This window comes from Colletes latitarsis, chromosome 9 (genome assembly GCF_051014445.1).
Source record: "Colletes latitarsis isolate SP2378_abdomen chromosome 9, iyColLati1, whole genome shotgun sequence".
Classification (NCBI taxonomy): domain Eukaryota; kingdom Metazoa; phylum Arthropoda; class Insecta; order Hymenoptera; family Colletidae; genus Colletes; species Colletes latitarsis.
In genome coordinates this window covers 22903955-22924277 of record NC_135142.1, presented here as the reverse complement: position 1 = coordinate 22924277, position 20323 = coordinate 22903955, and the positions used below count along the sequence as shown (strand labels likewise).

The 20323-nt window shown below is 39.8% G+C and overlaps 1 protein-coding gene and 1 long non-coding RNA gene across 3 annotated transcripts in view; both read left to right on the top strand.

Moving 5' to 3' along the window:
• The window catches only part of LOC143345787 (uncharacterized), a 45185-nt gene extending 43062 nt beyond the window's left edge, over positions 1-2123 (top strand). The window contains exons 2-3 of the long non-coding RNA XR_013080314.1: positions 1522-1751; positions 1801-2123. This is a non-coding gene — a long non-coding RNA (uncharacterized LOC143345787). The remainder of the gene's footprint in view (positions 1-1521; positions 1752-1800) is intronic.
• Positions 1-20323, top strand: part of LOC143345783 (uncharacterized) — a 455578-nt gene that overhangs the window by 300643 nt on the left and 134612 nt on the right. The window lies entirely within an intron of this gene.

Below are 20323 nucleotides of genomic sequence, written 5' to 3'. Positions count from 1 at the left end.
AGAAGAAGATTTACGGTGATTTTAACAGTGAACTACGCCGCGTACGCCCCGGTGCTCGATACGTGCTTTGTAAATAGAGGAGCCGCGCATGCAGTGGACGTTCGTCATAAACAATGTTCCTTTTTTGCCACGATCGATATCGACGATCGTAGAACCGCCTCGGCGAACTGTTACTACTTTTATTGTCGCTCTGTCTGCCCATTCGAACGAGTTTCTCGAGGAAAATGCTTGCCCCGGAGGCGTGTACGTTGATCACGGAACAGTCGATGAAGTGCTTAGCGTTGTTGCTGGTTGCGGGGGTTCTGGGTCTGCGGAACGAAGTTGTTCGGAAACAACCAACGTGTAATTATGTAACGAATTTCTCAGCGTTGAACGAATTACCGTGCGCGAGTTTCATCGATCAGTCGTCTACTTTTATACTCGACGGTGCTTGCTCTGCTCGTGAAAATCTATCGCGACGATGAAGAAAGAAAGGGCTTTATTATTCCAAAGTCGATCCAAAATATTTTTAAGCTGTTTCATTTGTATTTCCTTCTTGCGGTGAAAGAAAATTCGAAAAAAATGTCAGAGTGTAAAATTATTTTCTTTTTTGTGCGACGTATTGAATTTCATGCCTGCGTATGAAACTCGTTAATAGTTATACGCACGCACGTATGATTGTATCTGTGTAAACGTATTCGCCCGTCGAGACCTCAGGGAGCTAGCGCGGGCGTCGAAAATGTGCACAGTACGAGCTATGGATTAACGAAGTGTTCGCGTCAGCGCGATGTTGGTTATGCAAACTAATTCATACGTCAGTTTATGGTCTTTGAAGTCAGAATAACAATGCCGCCAACGCGTTCTCATATGTTTTGAAAACCGTTCAAATTGTATCCGGGAATTAAAGTTCCCGTGAATAATGTCCAATCGTGTTATCTGCACCGATAACCGCGTGTACAGTTTGTCGAAGGCATGAATGGAGCTCCTGTCGCTCCTCTCCGCATTCAATGCTGCATTTTGCACATTTACTATGCAGTTACGTATGAAATCGACCTACTAACCAATCGAACGCGAAACAATGTTCCGTTGAAAATTGGAACCAAGAATAGACGACGGAACAAAGCGTACCGTAACTTCGTTTTGTGTCCATTTTCGCTTGTTTTTTTATCCGTTTTTGTAACACCAAACAATGACTTGTCACAACGCGAAAATATCGTGATTCCACTTCGGGGCTTCCACGGGATGCACTGTTTTCGTTTATGGTTCTGATAGTATTGATATTCCGATGTTTCTGGCCATTTTCGTTGCCTCCAGTGACGTTTTTTCATTGTTCAATGCTTCTCCCGCGATATCGTCGCTGTTCCAATTTTATATTAGCACCGTGTTGGCGAGTTTATAAAATTTTAAGAGTCGCGAATTCAAAATATCTTGCACTCTCAAGTTCTCGAAGGTTAAAAATAACATTTGTAACCGCGTCAAAAATATTTTTGCCATTACTACGCGAATCTCGAAGTCGGGACCAAGTTCGGCGTCCATCAACAGATTCCTCCGGACGACGTCCACAAAACAAGAAGCTCAATTACTTCAAACAATCCGACAAAACCGTGCCTTGTTCAGCGTACAACTCTCCACGAATCTAATTAATCCGAACAGTTTCATCCAAGTGTCTTTCTACGTGCAATAATCGTCAAAAGCCTCGCCCAAGTGCTCCATAAAGAACTCTAGCCGTGGTTAAGGAACTCCCCCGTAAACAAATACTTCGAACGAGTTTCGTTGGACGGGGATCGTGGATAGAGAAGGATAGAGCGTTAGAGGGACGAGCATAAACACCATCTCGACAAACATTCTGCCGTGAGCCGAGTCAGCGACGCGACGAGCGAACCTCGGTGCAAACAAAGTCGACCGCGAGCGATGAGATTCACCTTGATCGTTCAGTGAGTCGTTACGCGGGGCTTGTTCATCCGCTCGAAGACGCTTCGCCGCAGTCGGTCCCTCGAAGCAACGCGCTAAGGACGGTCGACCGTCATCGCTAACGTCAGTGATGACAGCAGTGAGGTGGCGCGCGGGCCGTGGTGTTAAGCTCTCGCCGGATAAATGTGCGCGATGTATTATTACGCCAGCAAGCTGACTGCGGCAGCTTTAAGCGGCGGTGGCTCCTTCGGAGGGGGTGGCGGGGGCGGGGCCGGGGGTGGCGGAGGATCAGCGGTGTGCCGATGCCACGAGGCACGGAAGGAGCAGCAACAACAGTCGCCGAGAAGGACTCAACAGCAACCGCCACAGACTGCTCGTCATCAATCGCGACCGTCCAGAGTGAACACCCCCACCCTCGGACCCACCACCTCCGAACACGTCGTCGTCGAGCACCCCAGGCCCAACCACTACCACCGCCATCGCACCAAGCACAAGGTACGTCCATCTTCCTCGATAATTGACGCTTTGTTCTCGTTAAAAACACTCGGTACAGTATTCCCTCGCTCGATGACCGAATTTCCTCTGCGTCTAGAAGACGCGAAGCCATCCTCGCTACTATCTTCTTCTCGTCTGAATCATTGACACCGAATCACTCGTAACCAGTGAATTTAAAAATCAGCTACTAGTGCAAACTAAGTAAAATTTTTTGTATTTTGCCTTCATGATGTTTATTTGGAGTTCAATTTCACGCAGGTTGAAAACATTTTTAGAAGCGACGAAGCATTTGGATTTACTTTTAACGAAAAGAATTTGTAAAGTGATTGATATAATGAAAAGTATATATTGCACGAAGGACTGCTCTATAGGAAAATCATTTTGTTATTACATCGTACGAAATTGTAAGAAATTATAAAGTACGTACGACTTTAAAACTCTTGAACAGAGTGTCAGGACTTTGTTTGTTATACTTTCCTGGCAAAGGTGTCCGTCTTTGGAGGTATGTTTTCAAGCAGACGTTCCTCGAGCAAACAACTTTTCTGCCAGGAAAGTTGTTTTGTATCAAATTTACGTCCCCGCGTAATTCTTGACAACGTTATGTAAAGACAACCGGCCTCGCTTTCCAAAGCGCTAAACTTTTAATCGTTGCTCCGAAGCCATTGCCCTTAGAAAATCGGGAATCGTTGGAATTAATCGGTGCACGGTACAGCTTGGAGATAGTTTGCGAATTCATTTCGTGCGGCTCATTCGGTCATGGTGAACGTATTTGAATTTATTTAGCCGGGAACTTCGAGTTGGAGCTGAAAACGGAACGGTCGGAATAATGCGGATGTTTACTGGACCCTTGATTTTTAATGGGCAATATGTGAACCGCCGACCGTAACCGAATTACTTCGGATTGGGAAGGAAAATAATGCCTGTTTTGTTGTTCAAGCAGAAGAGAAACGTAGCGTACGTTCGATCGCGTCGGAAATAAATTATTTATATCGTTTTACACTAAACCTACCGGCACATGACCGGTCAAATGACCATTCTTTCTTTTTCTCTTTTACGAGGCAACGTACTTCCAATTTTTCCATTATATGTATAGAAAGTTGCGTTTTGATGTTTATTCGTAAGATATCCTTCTCTTTTATGTTAAAAATTTATTTAATTTTCATCGGATAGAGTTAGTTCTAGAGGGAACAACTATTTAAGAAAAAGTGCTGGCTAGTAATCACGCAAACATCCTGTATTTAAATTCATTTTCAATTAAATAAATAATTTTGTAATCCAGTTGTATCGCACACCAGTCATATAATCAATAGAAGTTGCTGAAACTTCTTTGGGTATGTAGCGTCGAAGTAAATTTCAAAATAAACATAGAAAACAAAATAAATTATAGTAGATTTTATATTCATTCGATAGGGGGTGAAGAGCCCTTTAAAATGAGCGTTTGTACGAGTCGATAGCTTTATTAGTTCCGGAGATATAGCGATTTTAGTTTCAAGTCGATGCGATGGCTAGTTTCGGAGATAGGGTTTGTTTACGTTTCGTTGTTGCGCTCGCGTGAGTTCATTCATCTCGCGCGCGTAGATAGTAGCGCGTAGTAAATTCTTGGAAATACTACGCCGAGACTCGGTCGCGACAGTCACGTACGCGGGGTAGGTCAGCACCACGCACGTGCGACAAGGAGGTCCGACTCCGCTAGACGAAGACAGAGATAGTCGAATTGAAAAAATTACCTTTTACATAAATTGCGATATCTCGAAAACGAAAAGTCCGATCGACAAAAACCAAAAACCATTTTAAAGAGGAAGCTTTGCCGCCGCTAACAATGGCTTAATAATGGAGAAAACACTAGTAGTTTCGGAACTGCACGCGTCTAAAGTTTTATGATCTTTAATACGCGTTAGTAGGCCTTTCTAAGACGGGAAGCGAGAGACAGCGAAATTTTAAAAATTACCTTTTACATAAATTACGATATCTCGAAAACGAAAAGTCCGATCGACAAAAACCAAAAACCACTTTAAAGAGGAAGGTTTGCCGCTGCCAATGACGGCTCAATTATTAACAAAACTTTAGTAGTTTCGGAACTGCACGCGTCTAAAGTTTAACTATTTTTATAAGACGGGAAGCGAGAGACAGCGAAATTTTAAAAATTACCTTTTACATAAATTACGATATCTCGAAAACGAAAAGTCCGATCGACAAAAACCAAAAACCACTTTAAAGAGGAAGGTTTGCCGCTGCCAATGACGGCTCAATTATTAACAAAACTCTAGTAGTGTCGGAACTGCACGCGTCTAAAGTTTAACTATTTTTCATACGCATTGTTAGGCTGTTCTAAGGCAGTAAAAACTGTAAATTCTTTCATTTCGTCTTTGCTATACATGTATTTCCTATTTACATCGGAAGCTAACCAGAATTTGGTACCAAATTTTTTCCAGTTTTTTACAGAAAAATATAAATCATTCAACCGGTCAGATTGACCGGTAGTAGGCAAGACTACATATTTTTCTCAGAAAACAAACAATAAGAATAGAAGTGAATATTGAAAAAATTCCATTGCACGCTAAAATAATATTGTGTGTTAGAAATACTAAACGAAATTTTAAAAACGGTCATTTGACCGGTCGCGGTAGGTTCAGTGTTAAATTCTAATGTCGTAGTTCTCTGGACGTGATTTATGAGGTATTAATATTACTGAATTATCGATATTGTCTGCTGAGCATTGTAACAATTTAAAAATCATGAACGACTACTATCTATTATAAAATATATTAATCAGGAAATTTAAAGTTCAGCGAAGAAGACATGGACTCGCTGAGAACCCACGTCAATCGGAGTCAAACAGTCGGAAACAAACATTGAAACAGTTGAGCGACACTGTGAACTAGTCTAGCAAACATACTATGTACTGTGTAGCAGAAAGGGCTCACAGAAGCCAGAGAATGCAAAGTAAAATAATGCAAAATGCAGTCCTACCACTACAGACAATTTGTTTCAATTGAATACGTTTGTAAAACTAGACAAGGTCAGATTTTACATATCCGCCTAATACTTTAGGGCCACAATCAAGAAATTGTTACAACGAAATATAGAAATTAACATTGTTAAAACCTAAATTACAATTCTATTTAGTTAAATGGAAATTGTTACTGTATCAAAGCTCGTCAAAAGTTGTGGTTCGTTAGATATGTCTTGTGTCAGCCAAAGCATCGTGACAAAGACGACAATCGATAAGACAGGATAATAATACGGGGACTAATTATAATAATTAGTTGTTGGTTGTATTAGTAGGGTAGGTAAAGTGTAAGATAAGGGGAACGTTCGTTATGACAAGCATAACAGGTGATTAGGAGTACAACGTCAAATATGACAACAGTAGACTCGTCAGAAGTCTGTTAATATAAGGATGAACAAACTTCCTCAAACCAGGTATTACCGGGGATGACACGAAGTCTTTTCAGTGCAATTTATAAACAAAGCAAGAGCTTTATAATAAAATTCCAAGCATCCTAACGATGGTGACCGTGATTATTTTATTTTATATTCGATTAAAGCCGACTCCTCGCCGAAAGAATTAACAAAATTTCGGAAATTCGTCAATTTACGTCAGTTTCTAAAATCTCCAACTAAAAAAGAGGTTTTTAGCACAGTATATAAAGAGTCCAAGTTTTTACCTCGGAACTATGGTTTCGAAGGGCTACCAAGAACACTGTGTTCTCCAGCAAGCAAGTTCTTATCAAAGGCTTTGTAGCGATTAATTTACCATGGCCTCTCTTCTCGGGATAAAGGCTAATTTAATTTTCATACTTGCATCCCACGCTGCTCTTCCTCAAACATCAGGAAGACGCAGAAATACTGGGACCGGTTTTTGCGTTCACCACAGACGCGAGCAAGCTCGTCGATCGTGCTTTTAATGGAATTAGCAAATTATATTCCTTTGTTTCGCCCCCCCCCCCTCCCTCTCCCCCCTAGCTTTTCTGCTGTTTTATTTTGAATTTTCTGCCGAAACGTTGAGAACAGCGTTTATAAGTAGTTTCACCTATTTTTTATCCCCCCTTCATCGGATGGTTCGCTTTAATTGTGCCCAGGAATGAACAATGCGAAGGCGTAATGAGCGAAACGGCTTCCACTCGAAATTATATGCCCTCGGCGGTGAATTCTTTCTAGAAATGGCCGCGTTTAGCGCTCAGCGCCAAGTCTGTAATTTACGTGAAAATTGTAGGGGTTCTGTTTCCCCTGCGCGATACACTGTTGATGGAAAACAGTAGGTGATTAATTTCGAACGCATTATGAATTTTGAAGTTGCTCGGATTCGTAATTGCTGGCGCAATTTTTCGGTAAACTTCCCCAGTAATTAAGCAGGAAATTGAAAATTCCACGGCAACGGGAAAGTTACGATTACTCGCATGAAACGCGTACTTTTTTCAAGAAGCAGCCGTGGTATTAAAGAACGAGAATAAATGTTTTAGGGATTAACACGAACGTAATTCCACGTGTGTACTTAAGTACGTTTAAAAAGCATGCAGGTCTTAGAAGTTAAAAGGATACATTGTTCGTACGCTTTTAAAAGATCGTTTTAATTTTAAAAAAACAGCTGCACCTCCGACGCTTGGTGCAAACCACAAATTTTCATTTCATTCTTCCCTGTTAATCGTCGAGTTTCGTGACACTAAAAAGACACTCTGGGACTTAATACACTAACGCTACAATCCGTGACTGTTCCAAAAGTGCTCTCGTGCACACATGATTCTCGTAAATCCGTGAAATCCAAGGACGAGCTTCAGAATTAATAATGGAAAGGCGTGGCGCAAGGGGAAACGCTTGAGAAATCCAACGCGTCGTCTGACCAAGCACGCACACGCATCACTTAAAAAATTCGTGTACGAACGGTCCAACAAACGTAAACGTTCTCGCGATAATATTAAAGATCCAAAACTTGGAAATTTTTAAAATAAGTTCAATTCGTTGTTCAATTTTATAATTCGTCCTGTTAACTACATTTGATCGATTGATATTTTGCTATTAGTTTATATTTAGATTCAATTTAATGGACGCCAAGTTTTCAACTGGTCGTTTAATCGTATGATTTGCGAGATCACGGTCGCGTTATCTCGTAGCCAGAGTTTGTGTTTTGCGCAATGTATGTTTGCTTGCTCAACGTGCGTCTGCGTTAATGCAATAACGTGCAGGAGACAGTATAAAAGTTTTAAGCTGCACGAGACAGACGGGTTGCCGGATATCCGGTCCCTGGCGGTCTCTACTCTTGCTTTTAGCTTCTCCGGGTCTTAGTTTTCTTTTCCCCAACGGGGAAAAAAGATTTTCTTGCGGTTAAAAAAATATGTTACATTGCACTCTCGCGTGGACGAAACAAGGTGTCATAACTCACGTTTTCCACTGTTAGTTCTTCCGAAACTTTCAATTTGAACAGATTTTTGAGTTGCAACGATTACCGAGTTTTGATGCTACAATTTTCATTATATTTTGAATTCTTTTCTTATCAGTTCTATGGCAGGAAGTCTAAGAATTGTTACTACGATTAAGATTCGTAATAATTTTTGAGAACGTTCTGAATCGAACAAATTTGCAGTGGATATTAATAGAAGATTAATATTTTTATTCCACGTGCAGCGTTTGCTTTCGATAGAAAACATGAGTGGTTTTGTCGTGTTTGCTAGCATCTGTATAATGGTTGCAATACAATGGAATGGAATGGTCACGGACCAAATAGAACCACCAGAGTTCCTTGCAGTGTCTGCTTCTTCCACGAGTGAACTGCCTCTGTACGCAATCCGAGCATGCAATTGGTGGTTGCGTGTATACGCGAACCTCCAGAATGTAACTGTGGTTACAGGTCAATCGAAACGTCGGCAGAGTTAATTGCTAGCTCGTTAATTACGCGTGTGCATTTAGTCACGAAGGATGACGATGGATTCGCGTCTCGGGCGTCGATCTAAATCCATTAAATTTCACACTAGTTTGGCTTAGACGTGTAATTTGGGCGACGCACGAAGAGGAATGCGACACAATGAGATACGAAAGGGTGTGGAAATTCCCGGAACAGAGAGTCCACAGAACTCGAAATTAATTTTCTATAATCATGCTCCTCGTATTCTTAACCAGAAACATTTAGACAATCACACAGGCATGGACACATATATTTCTTTTAATTCGACGTTTATTTGAGCAGCTAACTTTGAACCTGTACGTAGAATGATAAGAAAACTCAGATCGAACATACAGATTACGTCGCCACGAGATCATCCCGCGTGGGGAATTCAACTTCTTCCTCCGTGAACTTTTTATGTCTTGGCTTGTAAAAGCAGCTTGTCCCAGTTTCTAGAGTCACGCTATATCTATAAATTCGATACGAAAATTGTTTATTTTTCGCTCGAAAAAATATGGGACGAAGGGCGATTTCAGCTCGTTTGGCTGTCGTTTTAATTAAACCCTGATTATTAATTGGGAGGCTAAATTTCAAATCGGACTTTTTTCTCTTTTATAATCCGGTTCTAACCTCTTATTAAATTGGTTTCACGAGTGCCCCGCGAAATAGAATATGATCCACTCGAGTGTCATTAGAGTGCACGGAAGTACGAGCTAGTGGTACTTGCGAACACCGACCATGGGTGAATGGATTATTGAATAAGAAGTGCTTGCTCGAGGAGAGTCGATTCAGGACTCGATACGGATTCCCTCCATAAGGATTACAGTGGTGGCGTAGTCGTCCTTTGATCTTCGAGTGCATCGTCGAAAGGAACCGCGTTTCGACCTACATTCTGACCGGTGGAAATCGTGAATCGAAGCAGATTGCTAAATTTCTCTCGGCGTACGAGCCTCTTTCGTGTCGGTTCTAGTTTTTTCCCCCCCTTTTTTTTCATTTGCGTGCCTTCGAGGGCAAAATTCACGAAATTTCAATAAAACGGACCGGTACGTTCGCTGGGAATTGCTTGACCTCGACGAAATACTTTTCTGCGAGCATCGCTAAGAACTAATTTGACAAAATATTAATAGAAATTAATTTTTATTTACTCTCGTTAAACGTTTTGATCTTGGTACCATCTGAATAATTCTCGAAGATGTCGTGACGAGCATTCACAACTGATTTCCAGGAAAATATTCAAAGCTCAGTTTACAAAGAACTGGAAGAGTTTGAAAATTTGGCGACTCTCTGTGGACAAATTCTCCAGGCGCCATCGCGGAGGAAGTTTCATTAGCAACACGTGTTCCTCAATTTTAGCTATATTTAGGAGTTGCTTGTACGTACTTGGAAGACAGTCGGGCAGCAATAACGAAGTGAAATTAGGGATAACGAGAGAACATCCCGGAAATGTGGCTATCATTAGAAACTCGCATAATCGTGACTGAAATTAACATGTTAACCCTTTCAAACCTTTCATTATACGCGATCTCCATTCGCCAGTTAATTGTCTCTACACATTTTCGTAACGGTGCTCCGTATTTGCAGTTGAGAATTATATTCACGATCGCGAACAAAAGGAACGATAATTTTTTTAATTAAAAAGATTCAACTTCATTTACGTTGGAACTATATTAACGTACATTTATTTTCTGTTCCAAGTGAGTAACGTATTTTCGAAAGCATTTTCTAATGTAAGTAGTAATTCTGTTTATGCAATGCACTTGGAAAGAAAATTTAATTTCGATGTCCTGGAATTTTGAACAATACAATCTTGCAAAAGTTAAATAGGAATAAATTTAGATTACATTTCATTTGTAGAACGAGTACGAGTGGGAGTGACTGTGTACGTTTGTTTGCTTCGAATAATCCAAGGAATTTGTTTCCAATTAAATGTTGCGTTTGCATACGCTTCCTTAGATCGAAAGCGCGTGTTTAAAAAATGTTCGCGTAACGTGTTCGGTTCGAATTCGTTGAAATACGGGCAATAAAGCCCAATTTAAATAATTGCTCTCGCTAAACGAATAATGCATCGATAGACAGATCTCGCGCGCTAAACCTGCATACGCTAACGTAAATAATAGAACACGCTTGATCGCCGTTTAACTAGCATCTTCACGCTCCAACGTTACCCTATAATAACCCGCATATCTCGTCACCTCTTGACGTACAAACGTATCCGAACGTGAACGCAGACACTGGTGCGGTGACAGCAACAATTGAACAGGGATATCAGCAATACGCGAGTGTGTCGGAAGGTAGCGAGATGCCATAAAGGGGCTCCTTTGAGTTCGTCGCCTCAACAGCGTCTGGTCTGGTGTCGTGATGACCGAGGCCCCCTGGGTGCTGCTTTGAAGCCGAGTCATTATAATCAAGTCGAGTGCAACTTTGTTAACAACATCAAACCCCGGCGTCTAGTCCATACGCTCCGTCGGTGTGCAAATTCAGGGTGCACACGAAGTGTGGCGACGATGATCTTGAACGCGGCCTGGCAACTGTAACGATGAGAAAATGGCGAAGCAGAAATCTACGAACAGTAGGAGCAACGGAGGAATACTTATTTGCAGATTTCGTCGCAAATACGAGACGAACCACCTAATTTCACTGGGGAAGTAGTTCTCGATTCTTTGAAGTGTTTTAGGTCGATCCTTTTTCGAATGAAGAAAGAACTATTTGGGAATCTTAAATAGAAAATGAAAGGAACATTGATATCTCTAAACAACAGTGAAGATTACCTACCTAATTTTACTGGGGAAGTAGCTCTCGATTCTTGAGAAGTGTTTTCGATGTTTAATGTTCGCTTATTAGTATCCTAGCGAATGTTAAGATGATCCTTTTTCGAATGGTGAAAGAAATATTTTGGGAATCTCAAATAGAAAATGAAATCGATATCTCTGAACAACAGTGAAGATTAGCAAAGAAGTGGTTAATAAAATTCATTTGGCTTGAAAATTGTCTTTCGAAAGGATCAAATACTTAAATCTCCGATGTCACCGAGGCTATTAGATTGCTCGAGATTTTTAAAACGCTCGAAACTTAAAAAATCGCTATAGAATTCCATAATATACAGAGCATTCGGAACATTCAAAAGTTTGACATGCAAAACTCCTAAGCACTCATAACTTTCAGGACATTCGAACTTTTCGAGATGCTGGAAACTTTCAAGACTTTCAGAGCACTCGGAATATTCAAAAATATTGATATAGCTTCAAAGCTTCTGTTTCTAAACCAAACCTCAACATCATAATTTCTCACTTTCTTGCTCAAATTATCCACAAATACACTAGAACAACATGAAAAGTAATAGTTACGTTACTAATACGACTATAATTCTTTTTCATTTATAATAGAAACGATTATAAAATTAATTCTTTTATATACAAATTGTACTTACTGAAATCTTGAGATTTTTGGCAAAATATATTTCGTGTACATATTTAAATATACAAAGACAATGAAGATTGAAAATTTCCCAGCTCTCCGTAAGAAATTTTGCAGTAGCGATTCTTTGAGAAATTTGTATCGCGAAACGAAAATTCGCAGCGCGTTTGTTGCGAATTGGGATGAAAGGCTGTGTGTACTTCCGTATTCATCTTTCTGAGCCTTCTGATGTTTCGGTACAATGATTCTGAATAATGGCCGCCCTACCGACGTACTCTGCAATTTTATGACAGCCACATAATCTATACGCCATTGTAACCAGGGAAAAAAAGAACTGAAATTGAACGACACTGAATCTTTCACGAATTGATTTCGCGACGAGAACTGAAATATCGATTTCTACTAAAATTCACGTTGTTCGTCACAGAAACTAAAAGCAACGATGAATTAATAACGTGAATTAAACGTGGACCGATTTGATTCGGCAAGGAATGAAACTTTTACGGTTGCGTGAAAGTAACGTTACATAAAAGAGTTACACACGGGGATGACGCAAGTTGCTTTACTGCATTGTAAAAAAAAATGATCCCGAACGCGTTTCGAACGGCTCTGAAATCGTTCCCGACACCTTAACGAGGCGAGTTCTAATGACGTGTTTCGGAATAAAAGGAAAAGACAGAAAGTTAAAGCTTCCCGAAACTTTGAAAGGATTCGCAGAGTCGGCTGGTATCGACGAAGTCGCAACAGAAGTCGACGGTTTCTTTCCTCGAAACAGTTTTTTTTACCAAAGGAGCGGACAATTGACGCGGAATTTCCCGTTCGTGTCGCCAAGAAAAAGGTTCCTTTATTAAACGCTTCGAACTTAGTTCAGGCGTTTCCATAAAGTTCCGTTTAATCGAACACAGGAAGCTTACCATCGTTGTGCTTGCAAAACCAAGAACAACGCGTTCGTGTGAGACAATATGAATCGCAGAAGGTGAATATTCGAGACATTTTGTTAACAGTAAATTTTATTAAAGTTAGCTTGAAATATTTGCGTATAAATATCTCGAAACGACTATTTAATCGTAAAACTGCATAAGAATAATCGACAGTTTCAAAGCTTTAGTTGTTTCGTTCTCTCTGCTTTTGGCTAACTCTTTAACGCTTTCTGGGACCGTAAAAAGCCCCAAAAGCGAACAATAAAATGTTTTGTAACTTCGTGTACGACTAGTACGTGACCGAGAAGAGCTACGGAAATAACGAGTTTTAACGAGCTGCTTTTATCTTTCATCCGAACTACACGTTCGTGCTAGCTGTAAGAACACCCTCATTTTGCGATTAATTTCTCGATTTCGCTGCACCGCTAAAGTTACGAGCCCTTCGATTGCGTTTCAATTCGTAGTCCCATTGTATTTTAATTTTATTTTGCATTGATAACGACTGAGGATATTTATCCGGATAATATGTCGAATCCAAGATTTAAAAAATTAAATAATCGGACAATAGGTACGTTTAAATGTGAATTCAATGAATTAAAAAAAAAATTTTTGTTAAATCAGTCATCGTGTCACGCGTTAGGATTTACAATTCGATAAATTCGTATCACGAACTTCGTTTTCAGATTATGTCGGAATGCTAGAGCCACAAAGGAACTTATCTTATCAGAGGCGTCTAGACGCTTGTTCGCCGCGAGGAGCTCGAGGTGTTCGCCACAAATTTCAATTGTAATTGGCACTAACGTTCGCCGTCAGATTCTGCAAATAATCAGAGTTACGCGGTGCATTGTATTTTCCCGTAATACTCGTATTAAATACCGAAATACGCTACCGTAACAAGTGCCATTATCCACTTTATGTCTTACTTTACTGTGCACCAGATCGTGTTTTTATTACAGTTAGCGGGAAAGCCCGGCAAAAAGAATTTATTATCGCTTTCTTTTTTACTGCGGCTCGGTTTACTGCCGTCCCGTGGAAAAAATATATTATAATTACTCGGTTTATGGCGTACTCGTGTTCCGACCTAACCGAACGCATTCGAATCGACGCAACTAAGTAATTGGTTCACGATGGAACTCGAATTTAGCATCCTCAGTGTTTGGAATTGAGACTAAACATTGAGAGAATTTAATTGCTTCAAAAGCAATCAAAATTAGCTTCTTGATTGAGACTTCGTTAAAAATTTATTAAAAAATTAAATTAAAAAGTTTCAAATAGTTCTGGAAAAATTATTTTCAGTTGCAGAAGTCAATTACAATCATTTTTGGTCAATAGACATATCTCTGAAATCCTACCCACTTTCTAGAAAAAAATTCGAGAAGGTGTGAAATTTTTCGACGGAAATAAAAATTTCAAATCGTTTTGGAAAAATTATTTTCGGTTGCGGGGGTCAATTACAATCAATTTTGGTGAATATACATACCCTCAAAATCCTACGCAGTTTCGAGAAAAAAATTCAGTAGTTGGACGAATTCTTCGGCGAAAAAAAATTTATTCAAATCGTTCTAAAAAAATTATTTTTAGCTAGAGGGGTCAAATACAATGAATTTTGGTGAATAGACATACCCCCGAAATCCTGCGCATTTTCGAGAAAAAAATTCAGTACAGACGAAACATTAAATCTTAATAAATTTTTAATCAAGCCTCCATCAACAAATTGGTATTCTTGATTTTCGTCTTATTTTGGCCTCTAGAATCTTCCATTCAAATTTTCCCCAGGGTTAGCCGAACACTCTGTATAATTAGTCATCATCAATGGTCGCTATTTTCTAGTAAAAATAGACCACTAAACTTGCTTCTCATATTATTGAGGGTAAATTTAATAAAGAACGATAAAGCGAGTCGACGCAACGTACAAGGAAAAATGTCCTCGGTAAGGGAAAGCGTGAAATTAATATTCAATTCTCTATCGAACGTGATTCAATATGGTTGCTCGGTTCTTCTGTTCGATCTATGGTATATTAATCTCGACGTCGCATCTCTCGATAGCCTACCGGAACGAATCCTCGTAATTTACGACGTCGTAAATAATATTCTTACGTAGGAGGGCACAAATCACGGAATCATTTGTTGCTGGGAGAACTCTCGATTCAAGATATCGTAACGCGAGTTCTGCGTTTTTACTTCGAAGTAAGCACATTCGATCGCGCTAAGGAATGAAAAATAACCGAAGCGCTATTTTACCAGGACGTTCGTCTCTTTCCTGGTTCGATTTAAATCTCGTTTCTCATTCAAGACACATTAAATGAATACAACATAAATGGAGAACTCTTTGAAACACACAAAAATACAAATAGAAAGAGTATAAACACGCAGCTTCTCCTAGGCGAAGCGAAAATTTAAAGAATTGTGTAGTGTCCTTTTTTATTTACTCGATTTATTATTAACCGCAACCATAATTACTCATTTACCGTATGGTGTCTTCGATATTTCAAAAACTGTAGACGCAGGTGACGTCGCCTCTCGATTCGGCCCTGGCCCAACAATGATGGCCGCCAGCAGTCGTACCACACGTCTTCCACGTGCTCCCCATCCAATTTCATGTTCGACTGTTTCCCTATATCCGATTCGGTGTTCACTTTCTTCAACAATCACAAATTGCACACCGTATCACCATAGTTCAGTCGTAATATATTACACATTCCGACTAAATCGCCATAAAGAAAAATTACTGCCGATGTACACTCAATCTGAACCGATCATAAACTGGAAACCCGCGAAACTACACGCTATTTCGTCTCTCACCTTTGTTATTAATAGCGATTAATCAGTTTATTTAAAACACTTATGCCCTTTGTTACCGCTTTCCTGATATTGTCGTGAATACCGTCCACGTGGCCTAACGTCGTCATTGTCCACTGATATATTATAACACTTACATAATAACTCACTAATTCACTCACAAAGTTCCTTATCCCACTTCTGATAACTGTAGTGTCCTTTCTTCCTCACTCGATTCATTATTAACCGTAATTACTAACCGTAACCACAGTGACTCGTTCGCCGCTTCGTCGACGCCATAACTAACCTCTCTTTAACCCTACCGGTCCCCGCGAGAAGCTGCGCGAGAAGCTGCGCGGGAGACTGTACGTATGGCGCCAACATTTGAATTAGAATGTAGAATAAATCTACGGTGGAAAAGAAAAACGAAAAGCATCTGCAGACCGCGTGGCGCAGAATTGCAGTCAGCGTTTCTAATTTGCTCGAGAGACTCGAAGCACGAGAAACCTCAAGGCATTTGGAGGAACAATCTGTATTGCACCGATGTCGAATCTTTAATTAGTTGGCATTGTTTGGTTAGTTAGCGGGCAGGAATAGGAGGACTGTAACAGGAATGAAGATTGCCTGTCGTCAGCAATTTGCTGACGGGAACAGCGAGCTAGTGTGCCGAGTTAGGCAGAAGATATCGACTGGGAAACAATTCCTTCGGTCGTGGACAGCTGCAACATCCTTAAGCATGATTCCCATTAGGGTTCGCGAGGCTCAAGCATTGCAAACATCAAAATACGTTAATTAGTAACGTTTGGCTTGGAAATAACGAGTCTTTTAGTAAACTTGGTAGACTTAAAGTTCAAGTTATTATTAGAAACTGATTTAATTGAATACTATTAGCGATTGAATTATTGTAAACTTTCATAAATTAAAAAGGCGTATCGCGTCACTTATGTTGCGTTATCGACGTTTCTTGACCGTCCACTGATTTTCTGTTCGCAAGTTTTCGATCGAAATACAACAGGAGCTCGAAATATATGAGCGTCGATTTTATAAATTACGTCGTAAATATTTACCCTTTTGTCGAGTAGAAAATAAAATAGTGACAGAAAACAAGCGAGAAACAATGGCCGGAGACAAAAAATCGCGGACTCGTGGATCGGAAGTGCAGACACGTCTGCGAAACACGATGAATATTATTTTACTCGTGGCGCTTGTTGCGCGATTCAAAGCCCGGATCTGAATAATGAAAAGCCGCCTGAATGAAAACGCCACTCGGCGACGCTGGAACTTTGTAATTGGGACTATCATTGTCGTTATATTTGCATTTTTCCCCGTGTAAACCGGCAACTCCATTCGTAAATAACACTGGTTCGCGGGAAACGTTGCGAAAGCTCTGGCTTCAAATAGAGTTTGATTAAAGTGTTCGTATTTGCGATTCTAGAATTTTTCCGCGACTAAGCGACGCTTCTTTTTAAAATACCACTTACTTTTCGGTGAATCAATTTTTAGACATCGTTGCAAATATATTATATCATTTATTAAAATACCTTCCATATTTAGAGAAAGACATTTCATTCTTGTCGTTAACATCAACAGTTTCAGAGATGATATAAACATAAAAACAAAAACTTATTAGCTTATTTCATATTTCTTTCAGCGAATGTAAAGCTTAGAATGTACTGTGCGTCTGCTAGAAGATGACTAGTGAACAGAATGTGGGTTTGATTGGTGCCTGGATCCCCGCGTGGTGCCGCTATTGGTCGATGAGGCGGGGAGTGGGGATGGGCGGAGCCAACGATGTACACCTCTGTCCCCTGTGCCACCCCACTAGCCAACTTCTAGCGGACGCACAGTACACACGTTCCGTCGTTCGTGCTTTCTCGTTCGGTCAGCAACGTCGGCCCCGTTCCATAGACGATTGCGGGTTTTCATCGAAAGTCGAGTGACCCGCGAGCTTTTTCGCCATACGAGGCCTCGGTGAAAAAGAGCACGGCGGCACGCGCGCCGCCTCTGATCTCCGGTGAAATCAAGCTTCGCCGATCAAAGCTCGGCCTACATAGCGAGGGAAGACCAAATTTTCAGTACCGAGGACAAAAGGAATCATCGACGTTGAAAATCGAGATAGATCAAAGTCAGTCGGGATCGTTTCTTTTTTCTTTTTTTTCTTTTTTTCTTGCCCTCTGTCGATTCGCCGGTTTTACTTTGCCCGATAGATTTTGCTCGCGCAGAAGTCAACGCGAATTCGACCTTATTACTAAACGCTCGCCTGTATTTCGCGTTCGATGCCTTTCGTGCAGATTGTATTTTCATGCAATTTAAAACGAGATCAAAGGATTGGATATAGAAAATATTCCAGTGATTTTTTGAATGGTTATTGCATAGGACCTACGCAAATTCCGAGAGCGAAGTTTCAATAATATCGATCGTTTACTGTTACGGTTTCCGTTCCTATCGAATTCCGAATTGAAAGTTGACGTTGCATATCGTTTCTCCTTGATTTATATTCTTCGGTCTGTGTCAGGAGTAGCATCGTTTAATCGAGATACACGTCGACTGCTTCAAATATAAAACGAATGTATCGCATATGGTCATCGATTGACCCTTTTTCCGAAATATCTCGCGAAGTTAATCTTGTACATGCTTCCGTGACCCACTTCCTTTATATTCGCTCCGCTTCTCTTTTATTTCTTCGCATTGTGTGATGTATGCGCGATGATTGGATTCACAACCGTACCAGCAGTTCAATGAAATTTATTAATAATTGCCGTTTGTAACCAGCGTACGAAAGAATTTCATTCTTGTTTGTAAAATATCGTAAACGTAACAATTTTGAACGTGAACCGGTGACATAAGTGAATGGAAATCATTCCAGGTCAAATAAACCCGAACAGAATTGTAGCGTTAATTTAAATGTTTTATGGACAACCACGCGTTTCCAGCGTTATCGCGCACGAAAGTACACATGGTCGTTCGAGAACTTTTCGAATTAAATTGTTCGTCCCCTGTCACCCTTTTAAGCATTACAATTCCAAACGTTACCATAAATTTCTGAAATGCCCGCGAAGGGGAGGAATGCCTCCTCCTTCGGGAACCATTGTGTTTCGCGTCTATTTTTGCGCCGCTAACGTGCAAGTTAAAACAGCACGGGACGTGGCTGCTTTTAAATTATTTATTTTTCTGTAACCTACTTTAAGTGAATTTATCGAGCTACATTATTCAACAACGAGGAAATACACGATATAGCAAACGTACGAGACATCGATTATATAGATCAGTTTGATCGAAGAATAGCTAAAACTGAGATCGAAACGTTTAGTATAAATATTATAGAATTTCTCAATGGCTAACGCAATTCGTTCGACGTAAATGCAGGATTCTGTCGAGTCGCTTATCGATTATCGACTCCTATAATTAATTTTGCAACGTCGTATGTTTCCTCGTCGAATGTCGCTCGTGGCAAATGCGACGGCAATTACCAAAACAAAATTATGTTAACATATTCGACTTGAATAAATTTCTGAATTTAATTCTGGGAAACGAACGAAGCAGAAAATTAAAAAAGAGAACTACGTATAAATAATGTGATATTGGCGTCGATTTCATTTCGTAAATAATTTTCACGTTTCAGTTGTACGTTAATTTTAGGATATGGAAAATGCACGTACGTAAAAATAATTTTTTGGTGAAACTTTGGGAGCAGCGTTTCTGTTTTTAATTAGAATTCTGTTTGCTTCCGAGAATATTATTATCAGTAATGAACGTATCGTCAATATTTTTCTACCGTAGTATTGATCTTTGTTCAGCAATTATTATACATCAATATCAATATTGTTATTTAATTTGTACATTACCTAAAACGCTTTTCATATTCGGTTTATTTTTTCCATTTTAGGGGTATTGTATATACAGTTTTTTCAACTTTATCAAGAAATATAATCACAAGCCTAAAAGAAGTTTGAAAAGTGGTGCAGTCTAGATGAATGCATTGGTTTACGTATAAAGTATTGTTTTGACAGAAATAAATCGGTCTTGTAGCTAGGGAGGGGATGTTTTAATCGGCCCGCATAAATTGCTGATATAGCGATATTAAATTGTTGCCTGTCACAGATGATTTATTATTCAATGCAGAACGCAATATCGTGATTTCATTTTACGATTCACATAACTAGGCGACATTTAATTAACGTTAATGCTGTTACATCGTTTGTGTAGAGAAACTAGCGTTGCATTCAGAATATGCGATTAGTTTCCACTTCTTCCTGAAATGTCTATACTTTTATTAGTATTAAATTTCTCATTTATTATTCCCGGACTGTACATCAAATTGCACGATTACAAAATTAATAATAAACCGAAATTGTATCTCCCTTAATGTTTGAACGCAGAATTTCCAACTCAATTATAAACTACCCTTTGCAAGTTTGTTTTAACACGTAATTCTTTAATTGAAACGATTTTGAAGCTGAAAATTACAATATTTTAAATTTATATTAACAAATACTGTCGTTTAATTCGCGACTGCGGAATTTATTTTAATTTAAATAGATCTTGATATGAAAATATAGAAACTTTTCTCGATTAAATGACACACAGAAGTGGTAGAATTTTTTATTTTTTGGCTATTGTAATTTTTCTCCCGCTAATCTGTATTTTTGGTGTCACTGACTATCATTGGGCCGTAGCCATTATACTACGAAACCGATAAACCCGTCAGACCGCATGATAAATTACTTCTGGAATTGTCTGTCAGCGTTCAAATTGCAATTTTGGAGCCGTGAAATCAGGCAGTGGGCGGAGCTCGTGGTCACTTTGATACGCGATGTATTAAAAACGGATAAAGTAGTTATTCTGATCCATCAACGTCAATGATTAATCCGACAGGGATCAACTCGCGATCGCTAGAAAGCCGCGATAAATTAAATTTGTCACGCGATTCACCGATAGAGTATGGTAA